At 38.3% G+C, this 18,217-nt stretch overlaps 1 pseudogene; it reads right to left on the minus strand.

Annotated features, from left to right (window-relative positions):
• Positions 1–18,217, minus strand: part of LOC124994223 (broad substrate specificity ATP-binding cassette transporter ABCG2-like) — a 107,715-nt pseudogene that overhangs the window by 23,381 nt on the left and 66,117 nt on the right.

An 18,217-nucleotide genomic window follows, 5' to 3' on the forward strand; every position in this document is an offset into this window, starting at 1 on the left:
AGCCCCCTTGCTCTTCTCGACCAGTGACAAGGGAAGGGAGCACTTCCCAACAAGGCCAGATGGGGAAAGGTAGGGTCGACTGACCCCCCGCACGCAGCCCTCCGGGCAGGGGACAATCAGACGCATCAGGGAGACCAGTTACAACAGGAACTCATTTATTGAGGAAGTCACACAGCTTTTATGTAGGGTGAAGTCTAGGAGGGAACCAATCAGCTTAAAGATTAGCAAGGCACGGGGTTCAAGCAGAGGAGAGTCCCATAGGACTATATGGCAAGCACGAGCTGATCACGCTCGCAGAACTGTTGTTAACCAATCCCTGACAGTGGTCCGATTTATTGTCATTAACCTTTGAAACCAACTTTGAGGCCTTGATCTTGCTCACTCGCCAGGGAGTAAGGAGTCAGCCTGAGTTAGTTAACGTGTCATTAGTCCCAACAATCATTTAAGAATTCTGGCTCTTTAGTAATTGGTTTTCATCCTACCTTAGTAATACATTAATATTATTGAGCACTTAGAATGCACTTAGCACTTAGCTAAATGTTTTGGAGGTAAATTCAGTTTCACAATGTTGTTATAAGGCTGTAATGATATTAGTATTTCCTTCTTTTTACAGATGTCTTAAAGGTCGAGTAACTGACCAAGGGCTTACAGTTACTAAGGGGCAAAGTTTGGATCTGATCTCTGGTTTGATTTGATGGTAGAAACAGTTCTACACTATCTTCTATAGGAGTTATGGGTAAAAGAAACAATGGCCAAATTCACTATCCCAAAGTGTTTTTTAAACTATTTTATAAGAAGAATCATTTCAATTTAAGCAATTGAAAAGTACCTTATATATGTAGTGTACCAAAGGTGTTCTCCATCAAAGAGAAACAGGAGATAAGATCTATAATTTCAGTATAGTGTGGATTAGAAGTAGCTCATGGCTTCTTATAAACAAATGCAGAGTGATAACCCATTGTGAAGGTGACATAAGTAGAATATCAAAATTTCCATCAACAGTGAGCTAAGGAAAGAGATACTCAGAGTGAAAGAAGAGAGTGTGAAGTGATCAGGCTAATCTCAAAACTATAAGTGGTTGCATGTAACACAACAAGTAGTGTTTATGTGTGCACTTATGCTGGTGTTAATGTTCTTTTGGGTGAAGAAGATAACTAAGAGGGAGAGCAAAACAGGCCCATAGAGACCCCTTCACCAAGAAACTGGAAATTAAGCCAATAGGAAATACAGAACTCAGAAAGTATTGGAAGATGGATGTGGTATTCCTGAGAGTTCTAACATTCAGTATGTGCTCTGAGGACTGACAGCATCAGACCAGTAATCAGATATTCTTCAAATCTCCTGAGCATAATTTTGAACCCTATCTGAGACCTACAGTATGCACAGCAGTGCTTGGAAAGATTGATCAGAGCTCTTTGCATGAGGAAGGATGCCTGTGTGCTAAGCAGAGAAAACCACAAATAAAATGTCTATGAATAAAAATATACATATGTTCTAAATGGAGCCAGGGCTCCAGATCCATAACTTGGCATTTTCACTTATATGTGGAAACAATGTTTTAAACTTAAGATATTTAAACCCATATATACATCCCTTTTTGCTGTTTCTTCTCTTCTAGCACAGAGACTTGCTCATAGGGTCATAGGCATCAGAGGAAGCTAGGCTGTGATAGAGAGAGGAAGCCATGAAGCCATTGTGATTTTAATGGGCAGAGGAGTTTCTAGATGGTGCACAAAGGGAGACCAGAGCAACTGGGAGACCGGTTCCCTTCAACAATTAAATTACTTCACTGAGCTAGTAAGTAAATATTTTGAGATAATGGGACCAAACCTCTCCCTGTGTGAATTCACTTGCAAACATGAAAATGGCAAAGAATAAAAATAAGACAGAGTAGGCATGGTGGTACATGCCTTTAATCCCAGTGACTCAGGAGACTGAGGCAGGATAATTGCGAGTTCAAAACCAGCCTCAGCAAAAGCAAGGTACTGAGCAACTCAGTAAGACCCTGTGTCTAAATTAAAACAAAGTAGAACTGAGGATGTGGCTCAGTGGTAGAGTGTTTTTTAGTTCAATCCCCTATACTAAAAAAGAAATGCATTAGATTGGATAGATTGGAGTCAGAAATATTTTTTTTGAATTCATATGCTTTTCAATGTGTACACAATATCAGAAACAGCAATAGTTCTAGATCTATGTTCATGCATGAAATTGTAGAGGAAATATATATGTATCCATATATGTGCAACACAATCAGATAAAGGCTGACAGCACCTGTGGAGCTCGCATTCCCAGGTCTGTTGCACTGAGAACTCAGCATCCTTTCATGTCTGAGTCAGCTCATGCAACACTCACTGGGATGGACCCAGCAGAGGGTCACACCATGAACTGCTCCAGACTGAAAGAAGACAGGAACAAGGTGTTTCTGGAGAGGATCCTGAGCAGACAGGAAACAGAGACAGTAGGGAGAACTGGGGAAATTTGAGTAGTTCTGATTGGATATTGGCAAAGCCATGCTCATTGACTGGGGAGTGCAGATGATAGCAAGTCCTCCCTGATTGGAGTTTGAGGGAGGAAGTATTTGGGTGAAAGGGCATCATGGCAGAAAAAACTATGTGGGGAGCAGCAGAGAGGGAAAGAGGGACTGCAGATGCAGTGAAATGGAACAGAGGGGAATCCAGGTGAGAAGAGTAGGATTTCATCTGCATTGTTCTTGGATCCTTTCTGTCAGTTTGAAATATGTTTCTCTATTTTTAAAATAACATCTAAATTTCAACTATTGAAATGTTTCCTGTGAACATTCCTTCATATTTTTCTTTCTTGATAAGGTAATGCCATTTCTTTAATTTTGTACTTCCACATCTTCAGGCCCCAATCTCATCAGTCGTCTCAATCCTTCCATGCCAGGTGCAAATCCTGAGCTGATCACACTGGTTCCCTTGAAACAGACCAGAAACCACTCACTGCTCGCCATGATCATCTGGGTCAGAGCTCCATCATCCTTCAGCAGCTCCTCCATGGGGTCTTCCCTCACCTTGCACAACTGCACAGGCTCCACCACAGCCACTGCACTGCTGTGAAACTCTCAGAACATCCCCATGTCTCCTAATGACAGGAAAAGCCTTACTTCTTACATGACCTATGAGGTCTATGCAATCTGCCACCAGGTGACTACCACCTCGTGTCTAATCCATCTGTGATGGGCTGAACTGGGTTCTCCCTTAACTCAGATGCTCAAGTCCTTTCACCCAGTGCCTCAGGATGTGGCCTCATTGGAGACAGAGGTTTCAAAGAGGTCATGAGGTCATTGAGGGTCCTCATCTGACTGTTCAATTAGTAGATTAGGGCACAGAAATGCAAGGGAGAAAATTGCTATGTTCAAGCGAGTGAGTGAGGACAAGGAAGAAATAACCCTGAGGACACATTGGTTTCAATTTTCTGCCCCCAGAGTTATAAAAAAACTAATTTTTAGTTGTTAAGGCCTAAAACTGAAGTATTATTTTCACAGTTAACTTACCAACCTCCATTCCCCTTAGTCCCGGTCTGACCCTCTGGTCTCATTGATGTTCCACACACATGAGGCATACTCTGCCTCAGGGCCCCTGGCTGTGTTTCCGACCTGAAATCTCTCCTGAATTACAGCATATTTCACTCACTCTCGCTCAACTCATGTGTCACTTGCTTGTGGTCTTCCCTGACCCTCACCATGATTTTCCTTCCCTATGCTCTTATTTTTTCTTTTTGGGTCACTTCTTGTTTATTGACTATATCCTAATAACAAAGAAGAAACTTTGTTTTTTTTTTTTTTTTTTTTTTTTTAGCTTCTGAATCCCCTGCACCAAGAACACCTGATGCACAGAAGTGATCAGATAGTAAATGAACGAAAAAGCAATGTTGTCACAGCATTTACCTTTTCAGGAGTCTAATGACATCATATGCTGTTCTCCAGTCTAACCCAGTTGTGGGCTTGTTCAGGAACAAGATGGAAGGATAAAGGATCAGCTCCATTCCTATACTCGTCTTTTTTCTTAATCCTTTAGATCTTACCTAAAACAGAAATCATTATTGTCATCCACATGAATGACCATAGTCGCTGTCATTTGGTGAATTAACCTGTACCAATCCCAACTGAGACATGTTATGTAATTATGCTGATTATTCTGTGCATCATGTAAAGATACCTGGGAGAAAGAGGAGGTTCTCTTTCACCACATGCATAAGCTGGACCCCAGTGCAGAGTTGTCAAGTGACTGTGCTGGATATGAAGCTCAGACTTTTAATAGTCCTGTATTTTCCTCTCCAAGTCAAATATTTAGTTTTAAGATAATAAAGTACAACACTAAAAATATGACTGACTTAGTGAAATTACTAATATAAAATGATAAAATGATGGGAGAAGAGGTAAACAAATGAGAAATTGAATGGAATGATATTATTATTAGAGTGACATTAATTATTAGGAAATCAATCACATCAAAACTGCCTTTGTAGTTTTCCCTGGAAATCAAAGCAAGGGAGTGCCTACTTGGATCTGAATAAGAGTAAAGAAAGTGTCTTCCTAGAAAGATAATATCAGATAAATATGCAGAGTCAAAGTAAACACAAACTGAATCACTCAGCAAGCAAAAATAATTGGTGAAAGGTGGTATCCCAGGGTCATTTTTTAAAAATACATTTAACATGAAAGAGTATCAGCAAAGACCATGAGAAGCAGCAGCCAGTAGAATCCCCATCTTCATTGCCTCTATAAGGAGGGAGGTCACAGGGGGATGGCCCGAAGTCTTTGTTGGTTTGTTTTGTGGTGCTGGGAACTGAACCCAGAGCTTCATGCATGCTGGGCAAGTGCTTTATTGCAGAGCCTCGCCACCAGTCCCCACAGTCAATACAATCCAAACACCTTATTTTTGCACCAAGCTCCAAATGTCTAGTTACCAAAACTTCTACACCTATTAGTCAACTGGAAAGTTCACTCCTTTATCTCCCTTTATCTGCCTGATCCTGCACAACCCAAAAAAGAAGCAGTTTGCATTTCTACTTTGTTACTCTTGCCCACAACTATCTCTCTGAAACCTCACACAAGACTGCACCCTCCAAGCAGTCAGCTGCAGGCCCCTGAGCTGAAAAACCAGAATCAGCTGGTGGAGGTTCATAGCAGCTTGGGAATTGGCTCCTATGCCCCTGTAAGTCAGGAGAGATCGACAGCCAACAAATGATAGTAATCTGCAAAATGTTCAAACCTCACTAAAATCCAAACCAAGATTCAACAAGATTTTTCTTTCACTTTGGCATGGTATACTATAAATAACTAACATTAACTTTGATCATATATATAACTCTTTAACTTGAATAATAGTTGTCACCTCAATAACTAACATTGTACCTCAAACCATTTGAATGAATTTCATTTCATGGTTTAAAGCATTAAATGGAAACAATCCTCCTATCTTGGTTTTCCTAGCTCTAGTTGATAAATGCTCTTCCTACCCCCAATCCATCCTCTTGCATTATCTACTATTATCTCAGATACTTGCCATCCATTTTACCTTTATTTCTTGGTACGAATCATTATTTTATATCTTTTCCCCCTTTTTTTACTTTCTGTCTCTTTTCCCTCTTTTTTTGCCCTACCTTTCTCCCCCCCCCACTTTAGCTTTAACTTTATACTTTAGTATAACTTTATAAAGTTATACTAATTTTACTAAATTTAGTAAGTAATTTTTTTACCTATTCCAGAACTTTATTACAAGTTTTACCGGGATTTGAGGAACCATGGAGAACAATAGCAACAACTTTTATTTGTCATAAGGTTGGATAGCATGAGGCTTGGCTCTGTAGTGATTATAGTAAATAGGGTTCCATGGCATATCTGAAATTGGTCCTGATATTGGGATCAGCAGAGGTCAAATGCAGACTAAAATATCAATATATGGATAGTCTACCAACCCAGGTCTCTTAAGAGAAAGAAACTCACATAGTATTTTCTGGCTTAAAGTAAGGAAGTAAGAATTATACCAAGAGATAGACAGACATATAAACAGCATAAAAGGAAAAAGAATGGACCGTCCCAAACAGACCATAATGCCTTAACAACAATGCTTCCAAATATAAAAAATAGAGATAATACCTTGCATTCTATCAGATTGTAAAGGAATTAAATTGGAAATAAATAAGATATGAAACAAACTATTCTAAACATCAGCAGATTAAATAATACATATTTGAATAATGAATGCATAGCAGAAGATATCAAGGGAGAAATAAAAATGATTTAGAAGTAAATGAGAATAGTGATAAAATATATCAAAATCTCTGGAACAGTGTGGAGACATTTCTAAGAGGAAAGTTTAAAACATTGAGCTCATACATTCAAAGAATTGAAAGGTAACAAATAAATAATTTAAAATTACGTCTCAAGGTCCTGAAAAAACAAGAACAAACCAACACCAACATCAGTAGAAGATAGGAAATAATTAATATCAGAGTTGAAACCAATGAAATTGAGAATCAAAAACTATTCAAAAGATCAATAAAACAAAGAGATGATTTAGTGAAAGGTAAACAAATTTATATACCCTTAGTGGAACTAACCAGAAGAAAGAGGAAAGAACTATAAACTAACAAATATTTGAGATGAAAAAGGAAATATCACCACAGACACTATTGAAATCCAGAAAATCATCAGAAATTATTTTGAAAATTTGTACTCTAAACACCTAGAAAACTTTGAAGATATTAACAAATTCCTGGAGACTTCATGACCTACCCAAATTAAACCAGGCAGATATAGAAAACTTAAACAGATCAATATTAAGAAATGAAATTACAGCAGCCATAAAAGCCTTCCAACAAAGAAAAGAGTAGGATCAGACAGATTTTTCAGCTGAGTTCTATGGGACCTTCGAAGAACCAATACTAAAACTCCTCAAATTATTCCATGAAATAGAAAAGGAGGACATACTGTCAAACTCATCCTGTGAGCCAATATTATCCAGATAACAAAACCAGACAAAGACACACTAAGGAAAGAAAACTTCACACCAATTTCCTTGATGGACATAGATGCAAAAATTCTTAATAAAATATTGGCAGATCACACACAGGAACACATTGAAAAGGTAGTGCACCAAGATCAGGTGGGTTTCATCCCAGGGATGCAAAGTTGGTTCAACATACAGAAATCAATAAATGTAATTCACCACATAAGTAGACTTAAGGATGAGAATCCACATGATTATCTCAGTAGATGCAGAAAAAGTATCTGACAAAGTACAGCAACCATTCATGTTTAAAACCCTACTAAAACTATAGATAGAAGGAATTATAAGAGCCACATGTGACAAACCCAAGACCAGCATTCTACTGAATGGAGAGAAACTGAAAGAATTTAATCTAAAAGCAGAAACAAGAAAAGGATACCCACTTTCATCATTCCTATTCAACACAGTCCTTGAAACTAGCCAGAATATCAGGCAAAAGTAGGGAATTGAAGAAATATGACAAGAGCACAAATTATCCCTGTTTGCTGATGACTTGATCCTATATTTAGAAGACTCAAATAATTCTAGCAGAAACCTTTGAAAGATTGTACGTGAATTCAGTAAAGTAGAAGGATACAGATTAACAACCATAAATCAATCCTGTTCCTGTACTCCATTGACAAATCTGCTGAGAAAGTAATTAGGAAGATTATCCTACTCATGATAACCTAAAAAAAAAAAAAAAAAAAAAACAGTTGGGAATCTTTCTAACTATAGAAGTGAAGTATCTATACGATGAAAACAAAAGAACACTTAAGACAAAAACTGAGGAAGTCTTTGGAAGATGGAAAGAACTCCCATGTTCTTAGATAGGCAGAATTAATATTGCCAAAATAACCACAGTACCTAAGTGCTACACAGATACAATGTAATTCCCATCAAAATTCCAATGACATTCTTCATAGCACTAGAAAAAGCAGTTATAAAATTCATTTGGAAAAAAAAGAGACGCAGAATATCCGAAGCAATCCTTAGTGAGAAAAATAAAGTGGGAGACATCTTTAAAACACCAGACCTCAAAGTGTAGTACAAAACTATAGTAACAAAAACAGCATGATACTGGCACTAAAACAGACATGAAGACCAACAGAGTAGAACAGCAGACAAAGAGACAAACCCACATAAATACAGCTATCTCATACTAGACAAAAGTGCCAAAAACATACACTGGAGAAAAGATAGCCTTTTAACCATTGTTCCAGAAAGAGTTGGAAATCCATATGGAATAGATTGAAATTTAACTACTACCTCTCATCCTGAATAAATGTCAACCCAAATTTAATTGAAGACCTAGGAATTAGACCAGAAACCCTGCACCTGCCAAAGACAATATTGGCCCAACACACCAACACGATGGCACATAAACTGACTTTTTATATAAGAATTATAATGCCCAATAAATAAATTAAAAAAATCAACAAATAGAACCTCATCAAATTAAAAGCTTCTACACAGCAAAGGAATTAAGAGCATAAAGTGAGAACCCACAGAATGTGAGAAAATCTTTGCCTCCCTCTCCTTAGATAGGGCATTAATAATTAGGATATAAAATAATTCAAAATGCTTAACACCAAGTAAACAAATGAACCAATCAGTCAATGGAAAAGGAATTAAACAGACACTTCAAACAAACAAACAAAAATATACATACATATATATGTGTGTGTGTGTGTGTGTGTGTGTGTGCGTGTGTGTCAAAAAATTACAAGAAAAAAGTTCAATATCTCTAGCAATTAGGTAAATCAAATTAAAACTACACTGAAATTTCATCTAATTCTAGTCACAGTGGCAATTATCAAAAAGCAAATAATCATAACTGTTGGTTAGGATGTGGGAAAAGGTACATTCACACATTGTTGGTGGGACTGCAAATTAGTACAACCACTCTGGAAAGCATTATGGAGATTCCTCAAATCAAGGAATGGAACCACCATATACATCAGCTATCCATTGCTCAATATAGATCCAAAAAATGTAAAATCAGTGCACTACAGTGATGCAGCCACACTGATGTTACAGCAGCACAATTCACAATAACCAAGCTGTGGAACAAACCTAGGTACCTTTCAGTAAATGAATGGATAAACAAAAGGTGGTATATATACATAAAGGAATATCACACAGTTATAAAGAATGACATTATGGAATTTGCCAGTAAATGAATGGAAAGAATACGATCATGCTAAGTGAAAGAGGCTTGTCCTCAAAAGCCAAAAATAAACAGAAGAAAGTTCAGTGGAATAGAAAAAGGAGAATGAAGGGAGGGAGCAGAGAAGGAATAACAAAGAAAGAGGGGAATGAATCTGACCTAACTTTCTAATGGACATATGCAATTATACAACAGTGAATCTCACCATCATGTATATACACAAGACATCAGTTTAAAAAAAAAAACAGTAGAAATTTCAGTAGAGTGAAGAAAAAGGGGGAGGGAGAGAGTGAGGGGAAGTAGAAGCACTGGGTAGTGAATTAGAACATATTACATTCCATGCTTTTATAATTATGTCCAAGTGAATCCTAATGTTCTGTATAACTAAAAAGAATCAATAAAAAAGGAATCCCTTGTTTCTTGTCATTCATCAAATCCAGAGGTATCCCTCAAAAAACAATGCAACAATGTCCCTCCAAGCAAGAGAGGGAGAAGAGCAGCTAAATGAGGGAAGAGAGAAAGAAGAAGGAAAGTCAGTACAAAGGCATCAAATAAGCCTGACTTAACAACGAGCGTGGGAGGACCAGGGAAAAGACTGAGAGGGGCCTCTCCACACAGACCACACTCCATCCCCAGGACTAGACCACAGGCAAGATGGTCTCTCCCTCAAATTCCCTCTTCATAGTAGGAACCTAGTCACTATTCTCATCATTACAGAAAGCAGTCACTGTTGACCACACACTTTAGGAAACTGCTGATTAAAGTCACATTGGATCTCCACACAGGGAGGTCCTCTCTCCAGGTTATGACTCTGTCAGGATTTTTCACATTACCTTGGAATCTGCCACTTCAACCAGATCTAACTCTTCAATGACCTCATCAATCCTCTTATTTTTTCCCTCTTTTGTCATAGTTGATGGAAGCCGAAGAGATGCTGAGAACTGCAGGTTTTCTCTCACTGTCAGGCTGTCCATCACGACATCATCCTGAAGGAGGTGCAATTTCAACGTGAAACACAGTCTTTTCTACGACCATCACTTCAGTGTATGTCAGTTAATGCACAAGCATAACAAACACAAAGAAAATTTCTAGCTAACGGTAAACTTTCAACTCTGAAAATTTAGTGACTCCACACACAGCTTCAGAGCCCAAGGGAATCATTTTCATTCTCCGTTTGCATACACAGGTGGAGCAGAGGTGACTATAATGACTTCTAGACCATTTCGGGTTGCTTGTGTGAGACATGCCAAAGGCATGTCTTCTAAGAGAAGAGAGGAGAATGAAGGGCAAAAAGAACAGCAGTAACCATTTCAGAAATGATACAAAAGCTAGAACTGATATCACCTCTTACAGGTTCATATTCCAGGTTCTTTCTGTTTCTCCTTTTAACTCCTCCCTCAGTCTTATGGGAGATTACATAAACAAGTTGTTTCCTTGAGTGTATTCAATTGGAAGCATGCTAACTTAAAAGCCAAGGCTCTTGCCCATACAGAAACAGGGAAACCTAGAAGGCAAACCCACTAATACTCACGTGCACCATATAGCCTGAACTATGTGGATGATTGGCATCCTCAGGTACTTCATGTATACAAACATTTCCAGATAATCCGCTTGGATCTTTTCTTGCAGCTAGGATTTCTAGCAACCTGTAAAAGGACATATATGCTGTGAAATTTTTTCTTCCTACAAAGGCCACATCTTTCAACTACTCTGAATCCAAATAATGTTCAAAATAGAAAATGAACTAGTCAAAAAATTCTGTGGTTTTCCATATATGTGTGTACATGCACATACACACAAATTCTTGCCAACTGTTTCATTATGTGAAAAAAAAGAAACAAAACCCCCAAACACTAAAGCACACTATCAATGGCTTTCACAGTGTAGACCTCCCAAATGACCCTCATCTTGATGTTCTCAGTCTAGGCAATAGGCTCATTTATCTCTAACATATGTCCTTACAGAGACCTTCAGCTCCTCCTCTCCACTTTTAATATTATTCCCTTCTCTTCCTTCCCCATTAGCAGCTAACATGGCCAGCTGCTATATGCTATCACTTTATCATGCTCTATAAGTACAACTGAATTTAATAGAACTTCCTGGTCCTCAGATTAAATTTATAAACTACTCCACATCCAAGGCATCCATAGGTCCCAGGACCAGACAGGGTATGCACAGCAAATGCATGTGATTTTTAAAAGCACACTGAAATGGCACCAAAAAGGCTCCCTTATGCTTGCTTCCATACTCACAAAGTTTCGCCTCCACCTGAGGGTTCCATGATGGCATTAAGGCCAGGTTTCATGATCCCACTGGAAACACAAAAATGTACTCATTTATTTTTTCACCTTTTAAAGAGCACAGTAGGTTTAGGGTCTGCAATGAATGTATGTCATGAATGTTGATAAAATTGCAGGTAGATAACATGCACCAAGACTTAAAGAAAAAAAATTATTGTTTAACAGAAGTCTAGTGTATGTAGGATATCCATCACTAGTCAGGACCTATAAGAAACATGCCTCAGATCCCTGAAAATTTATTCAGATCCCTTTCATTTAGTCTTGAAACTAGTAATCCCTGTTGAGAAATTACACATTTCATGTTACAATCCACAAAATTAGTAGAAAATTCTCATGAATCATATACATTACTCTTACTCCTCTTAAAACAGCTCCTGAGTAGTGTTTGATGACCAACCTCTTTAAATCGCCTCACCTGCATTCCAGTCAAGTTAAGGATAGTTAAAACTACTGATTTGTATACTATCAGCACTAGTGTTCTCAGTTTTAAAATCTAATAAGAACAAAAATCAATGCATCTGAAGTAGAAACCAAAGACTAGAATAAAGCACTCCAGAGAACAAGAAACCATCACCTGCTCCTAACATTCGAGAAAAGCATCCTACCAATTTGAAAAGTAAAACACATCCCAGAATACATGATTTACTGCTTTGTTAAGTGCCTGATAAATGGAGAGTTTAGAATTGGGAGATATCTTCTAGCATGGATGTCCTTTGGGGATCACAGGCATAGAATGGACACAAGTATGCTTCAATCAAATTAAGTGTATGGGTGAGGGTAGTGGACATTCAGAGAAGAAGGGGTTGCTTATGGTGGTGTTGACAGTGCTATGACCCAAGATGGAATCAAATAGTTTAGATTTTGTCCTAAGTGTAAGAGGAGGAACTGTTAAGAAGAGTGAAACCAAGAGGACAGCTAAGGGCAGGACACTGCAGGTGCACAGGAATAACGAAAGAGGCCTGTCCTCAACCACTCAGAACTCTGGTGTCTATGCCAGGCTCTCTTTAGAATTGCTAGGTATATCAAGATGAGTTCTACAGTGGAATCGGAATTTATTCCAAGTGTAAGATCTAAGCCAACAGCTATGCATCCTCACATACAATTCCCAGGAAGGTCAATCCCATTTCTGCACAGCTGTCATGGGTGACTAATGTCCCAGGACAACTGTCCCAGAGTGTTCATCCATGAGGAGCTCAGCATTCATGACCTGTGGCACCTGATCTGTTACAATGAAACTTGGGGTGTTGGCTGAAATGTATCTTTCACTTTGCTCATTAACAACGGAAACTCACTGAATCACTGGACTAATATGAGAGTGTGGTAAACCAGTAGCAAGCTGTGACTCAGGGAATTCTTTTGGTAACCTTCCTCTCCCAGGGTAATGATATGCTGGGTATGTCTAGGAGTGTAGGTCAGTGCTAGAGTGGGTGCTTAGCATGCATAAAGTCTTGGGTTCAATCATCAGCAACTCCCCAAATTCAAAATACTTGGGTAAAATCTCTAAGTACATTTGTCCATAGTTCTTTTTTTTTTAATTTATTTTTATTGTAAACAAATGGGATACATGTTTTTTCTGTTTGTACATGAAGTAAAGGCATACCATTTGTGTAATCATACATCTACATAGGGTAATGGTGTTTGATTCATTCTGGTATTTTTTCCTTCCCCCCCACCCCTCCCACCCCTCTTTTCCCTCTATACAGTCCGTCCTTTCTCCATTCTTGCCCCCCCCCCCCATTATGTGTCATCATCCGCTTATCAGCGAGATCATTTGTCCTTTGGGTTTTTGAAATTGGCTTATCTCAGCATGATATTCTCCAACTGCATCCATTTGCATGCAAATGCAGTAATTTTATTATTCTTTATAACTGAGTAATATTCCATTGTATATGTATACACCACAGTTTCTTTATCCATTCATCAATTGAAGGACATCTAGGTTGGTTCCACAATCTACCTATTGTGAATTGAGCAGCTATGAACACTGATGTGGCTGTATCTCTGTAGTATGCTGATTTTAAGTCCTTTGGGTATAGGCCAAGGGGTGGGATAGCTGGGTCAAATGGTGGTTCCATTCCAAACTTTCTGAGGAATCTCCACACTGCTTTCTAGAGTGGTTGCACTAATTTGCAGCCCCAACAGCAATGTATGAGTGTACCTTTTTCCCCACATCCTCACCAACACCTATTGTTGCTTGTATTCTTGATAATTGCCATTCCAATTGAGGTGAGATGGAATCTTAGGGTAGTTTTGATTTGCATTTCTCTTATTACCAGAAAAGTTGAACATTTTTTCATGTATCTGTTGAGTGCTTGTAGATCTTCTTCTGTGAAGTGTCTGTCCATTTCCTTAGCCCATTTGTTGATTGGATTATTTGTATTCTTCATGTAGAGTTCTTTGAGTTCTTTATATATTCTGGAAATTAGTGCTCTATCTGAAGTATGAGTGGCAAAGATTTTCTCCCACTCTGTAGACTCTCTCTTCATATTGCTGATAGTTTCCTTTGCTGAGAGAAAACTTTTTAGTTTGAATCTATCCCAGTTATTGATTCTTGCTTTTATTTCTTGTGCTATGGGAGTGCTGCTAAGGAAGTCCGATCCTAAGCCAACAAGTTGGCTTGTTCAACAAGTTGGCGTCTTCTATAAGATGAATGGTCTCTGGTCTGATTCCAAGGTCCTCGATCCATTGTGAGTTGATTTTTGTGCAGGGTGGGAGATAGGGGTTTAGTTTCATTCTGTTGCATATGGATTTCCAGTTTTCCCAGCACCATTTGTTGAAGAGGCTATCTTTTCTCCATTGCATATTTTTGGCACCTTTGTCTGACAATGAGCTTCAAGTCTCCAGCAGGCGTCTCAGGATGGGATTTGCCCCACCTAAAGATTGGAGCTACAGCTTCCAGGATTATCCAAGATGGCCACTCTGGTTTCCAAATGTGTTGGCAAAATCTGTCCATAGTTCTTAATGCTTCTTTTTATTATTATTAACTGCTTCTAAAATGATCAGAAAAAGCCTTCTGATTCCCTAAGTGTTCTTTGCTTGGAAAACTTCCTAGGTTTTTAAGGTACATACTCAAGGAAAGAGGAAACCATCCTGACCAATTCTACCAGAAATCCCATACAAATATGTCGGGGGACAATGTTTCATAGTTCCATGGCTTGGCTTCCTTTAACACTAAACCCCAGTATTACAGAAAACAGTAGTAGAGTACAAACCCAAATGCTAGAGCTCAATGTAAAGCAGTGGCTGATTCCATGTTCATTCAGGCAACACAATTATTATTTTAAAAAATTTTAAATTTTTAATTATTTTTTACTTTTAGTTACACATGACAAAATGCATTTTGGCAGAATATACATACATAATGTATAACTTTTTAAATTTAGTTTCCCACTCTTGTGGTAGTACATGATGTGGAGTTTCCCTGGTCATGTATATATTACAAGGCTGGGAAAGTTATGACTAATAAATTCTACTGTCTTTCCTATTCGTTTGCCATACCCCCTTACCTTCATTTCCCTTTGTCTAGTACAGTGGATTTCAATTATTCCTCTCCCTAACCTCCCTTGTTTGTGTTAGCATCTGCAAATCAGAGACAACACTCGGCCTTTGGTTTTTTGGGATTGGCTTATTTCACTTAGCATGATATTTTTCAGTTCCATTCATTTACCAGCAAACACCATGATTTCATTCTTCTTTATGGTTGAGTAATATACCACATTTTCTCTATCCGTCATCCATTGAAGGACACCTTAGCTATTGTTAGTTGAGGTGCTATAAACATGGATGTGGCTGTGTCACTGTAGTATGCTGATTTTAAGTCCTTTGGGTATATACCCAGGAATGGGAGAGCTGGGTCAAATTGTGGTTCCATTCCAAGTTTTCTGAGGAGTCTCCATACTGCTTTTCAGAGAGGTTGCACCAATTTAAAGTCCCAAAAACAATGTATGGGTGTACCTTTCTCCCCACATCCTTGCCAACATTTATTGCTACTTATATTCTTTATAATTGCCATTCTGACTGGAGTGAGATGGAATCTCTGCAGTTTTAATTTGCATTTCTCTAATTGCTGGAGATGTTGAACATTTTTGACAATGTTCTTTTTGTTCTTTTTTTTTTTTTTTAAACAAACAAACCTTTGTTTCATTTATTTTTATGTGGCACTAAGTATGGAACCCAAAACTTCACAAATGCTAGGCAAGTGCTCCACCTTGGAGCCACAACCCCTGCCACTCATATGGTTTTTGACCATTCATACTTTTTCTTCTGTGAAGAGTTTGTTCAGGTCCTTTGTCCATATATTTATATATATGTATATTTAAATATATTGTATTATTTATTTTTCTGGTGTTAAATTTTTTGAGTTCTTTGTATATCCTGGAAATTAATCCTTATCTGAGGTATTGGTGGTGAAGATTTTATCCCCATCTGTAGGATCTCTGAACATGTTCTTGATTGTTTCCTTTGCTGTGAAGATGCATTTCAGTTTGATATCATCCCATTTATTGATGCTTGATTTTATTTCTTGTACTTTAGGAGTGTTGTTGAGGAATTCAGTTCCCAAGCTGACATGTCAGAAAGTTGGATCTACTTTATATTCCATAAGTGCAGGGTCTCTGGTCTAATATCTAGATCTTGATCCATGTAGAGTTGAGTTTTGTGCAGGATGAGATATAGGGGTTTAATTTCACTCTATTACATACGGATTTCCAGTTTTTCCAGCACCATTTGTTGAACAGGCCATTTTCTACAATGTAAGTTTTTGGTGACAGGCAACACAATTATGCAGTGTCTACTGTATATGTACAAGTTAAACTTCTAGCACACAGGATAGAGCTGAGAACAAATCAGGTGGATAAACAACTGGAAAAACAAATTCCTATCCCACAGGAGTTCACACTGTACTCCAGGGATGAGCACCCTATGAATGATCACTTATTTTCTATTTTCATAAAAACTGATTGGACAGAGTTCATGCTCATTGGTTTAAGTAGGGTCTAGAGCTGCTTTCATGCAGCAAAGACAGTTAGGTCCATCCACTATGGTCCACCATTCCTTGGCTTCCCCACCTTCACCTCCACCTTTCTCTCATCCCTCAAATCCTTTCCCCCTTATTTTCGGCAGAGGTTGCCTTCCTCATACTGTAAACACTTGCCAACAAGACTGTCTCACTGTAAGCACTTCTTCCTCCTGTTCTCCCCGTTAACACGCAGCACACTGAATCCTGAATACTGAGTACATGACATGAAAGGCACCTGAAGGATACTGTCAGATCTGCAATCTTTACTAGACACTGGATCACCCTTTGGTCTTGTTTTGCTTATGATCAGAGGAGGCAAATGTCATTCCTGGGTCAACTTCCCTACACACACAAACACAGAATTGTCACTTTCTCAGACTCCATTCACCTGGCCCTCAGTTCAGAGTGAGGAGCTTCTGTTCTGCTTTTATATCCTCTGACTACAGCAGAACAATGCAGGGAAACTGCTCTAGTTTACTAATATTTCCATTAGGATACAAGATTTCAAAGAACAGAGGGCCTATCTCTGTCACTATCATCTTGTACAACACCAGACACCAACTAGGTACCCAAATTTGTTGAATAAGTAAATTTCCACTTTCATGTATGAGGTCCTTAGTTTAATGCAGGAAATGATAAGTGAGGTGAATGAATCCTCACACAGTGTGTGCTTTACATATATTCAACCTGCACATATTCAAAGCATGGTACCTTTTACCTCTTTCATCACTAAATCTGTAGGGACAACCATTTCTTAATTATTGTTTCACAAAAACCTTGTCAGTTCTTCATAAGTCAAGTCTATCTAATCCTGTAGCACAAGATCAAAATTTTCCATCCACCATTTCTCTCTTTATTCTCCAGTCAGTATTTCTTAAGCAATATAAGAGAGAGACAAGAAGTAGGAAAGACAGCAGGTGTCCCTGCATGGACAGAGTTTCATCCTCACAGCACACCTGGCCCCAGCCCAGTCAGCCCTCAGATCCTCACCATTTCTCTCCCACCCATGCCTCAACAATTTCTATGCTTTCTTGTCCCTTCCTTGCCCTGTAAAGGGAGTTTGCTGGCAGTAACAGATAAGTGTAAAGTCATCAAAATATCAAGTAAACAGATTAAAAGTCTAATTCCGTAAAGTTCTGCAGTCACACTGAGCCAAAGCACTCTCTTATAACCACTCCCCATCCTTGAAGAGCCAGGAAAAAGTTCTTGCTTTGACTATGAACAATTATTTCCCTTATTACACAAATAGAACTCATAGGCCATGGTATCTGGGCAAAGCCAAATTTACATCCTGTCACCATAGAGGGGAAGCACAGTCTCACAAATATCAGAAACACTACTGACACCCCTAATCATCAGCATCTGTGAACTGACGGAGGTAGTGATAGTTTACATAGAAATATTCATCTCCCTCCCACTTTGGGTCCCATTTCAACATCACACTTTGAATTCTGAATTTGTTGCTGAATGAAAAGAATAAAAATTATAATTACTAGGTACTTTAAAAATAGAATTGATTCAAGATTATAAATTCTCAGTACTTTGAACTTTACAGAACTTCGATGAATCTGTAATGGTCCTACATTTAAATATGTTCTACCTGTCTTTATTAGAGAAAGTAGTAAGTAAATTGTTATAGACTATGAACTACTATAAATAGACCATTCATTTAAAACAAGTCTATTTGAAAAGAAAAGTACTTTCACAATATACTATC

The sequence above is a fragment of the Sciurus carolinensis genome, chromosome 10 (genome assembly GCF_902686445.1).
Source record: "Sciurus carolinensis chromosome 10, mSciCar1.2, whole genome shotgun sequence".
Lineage (NCBI taxonomy): Eukaryota > Metazoa > Chordata > Mammalia > Rodentia > Sciuridae > Sciurus > Sciurus carolinensis.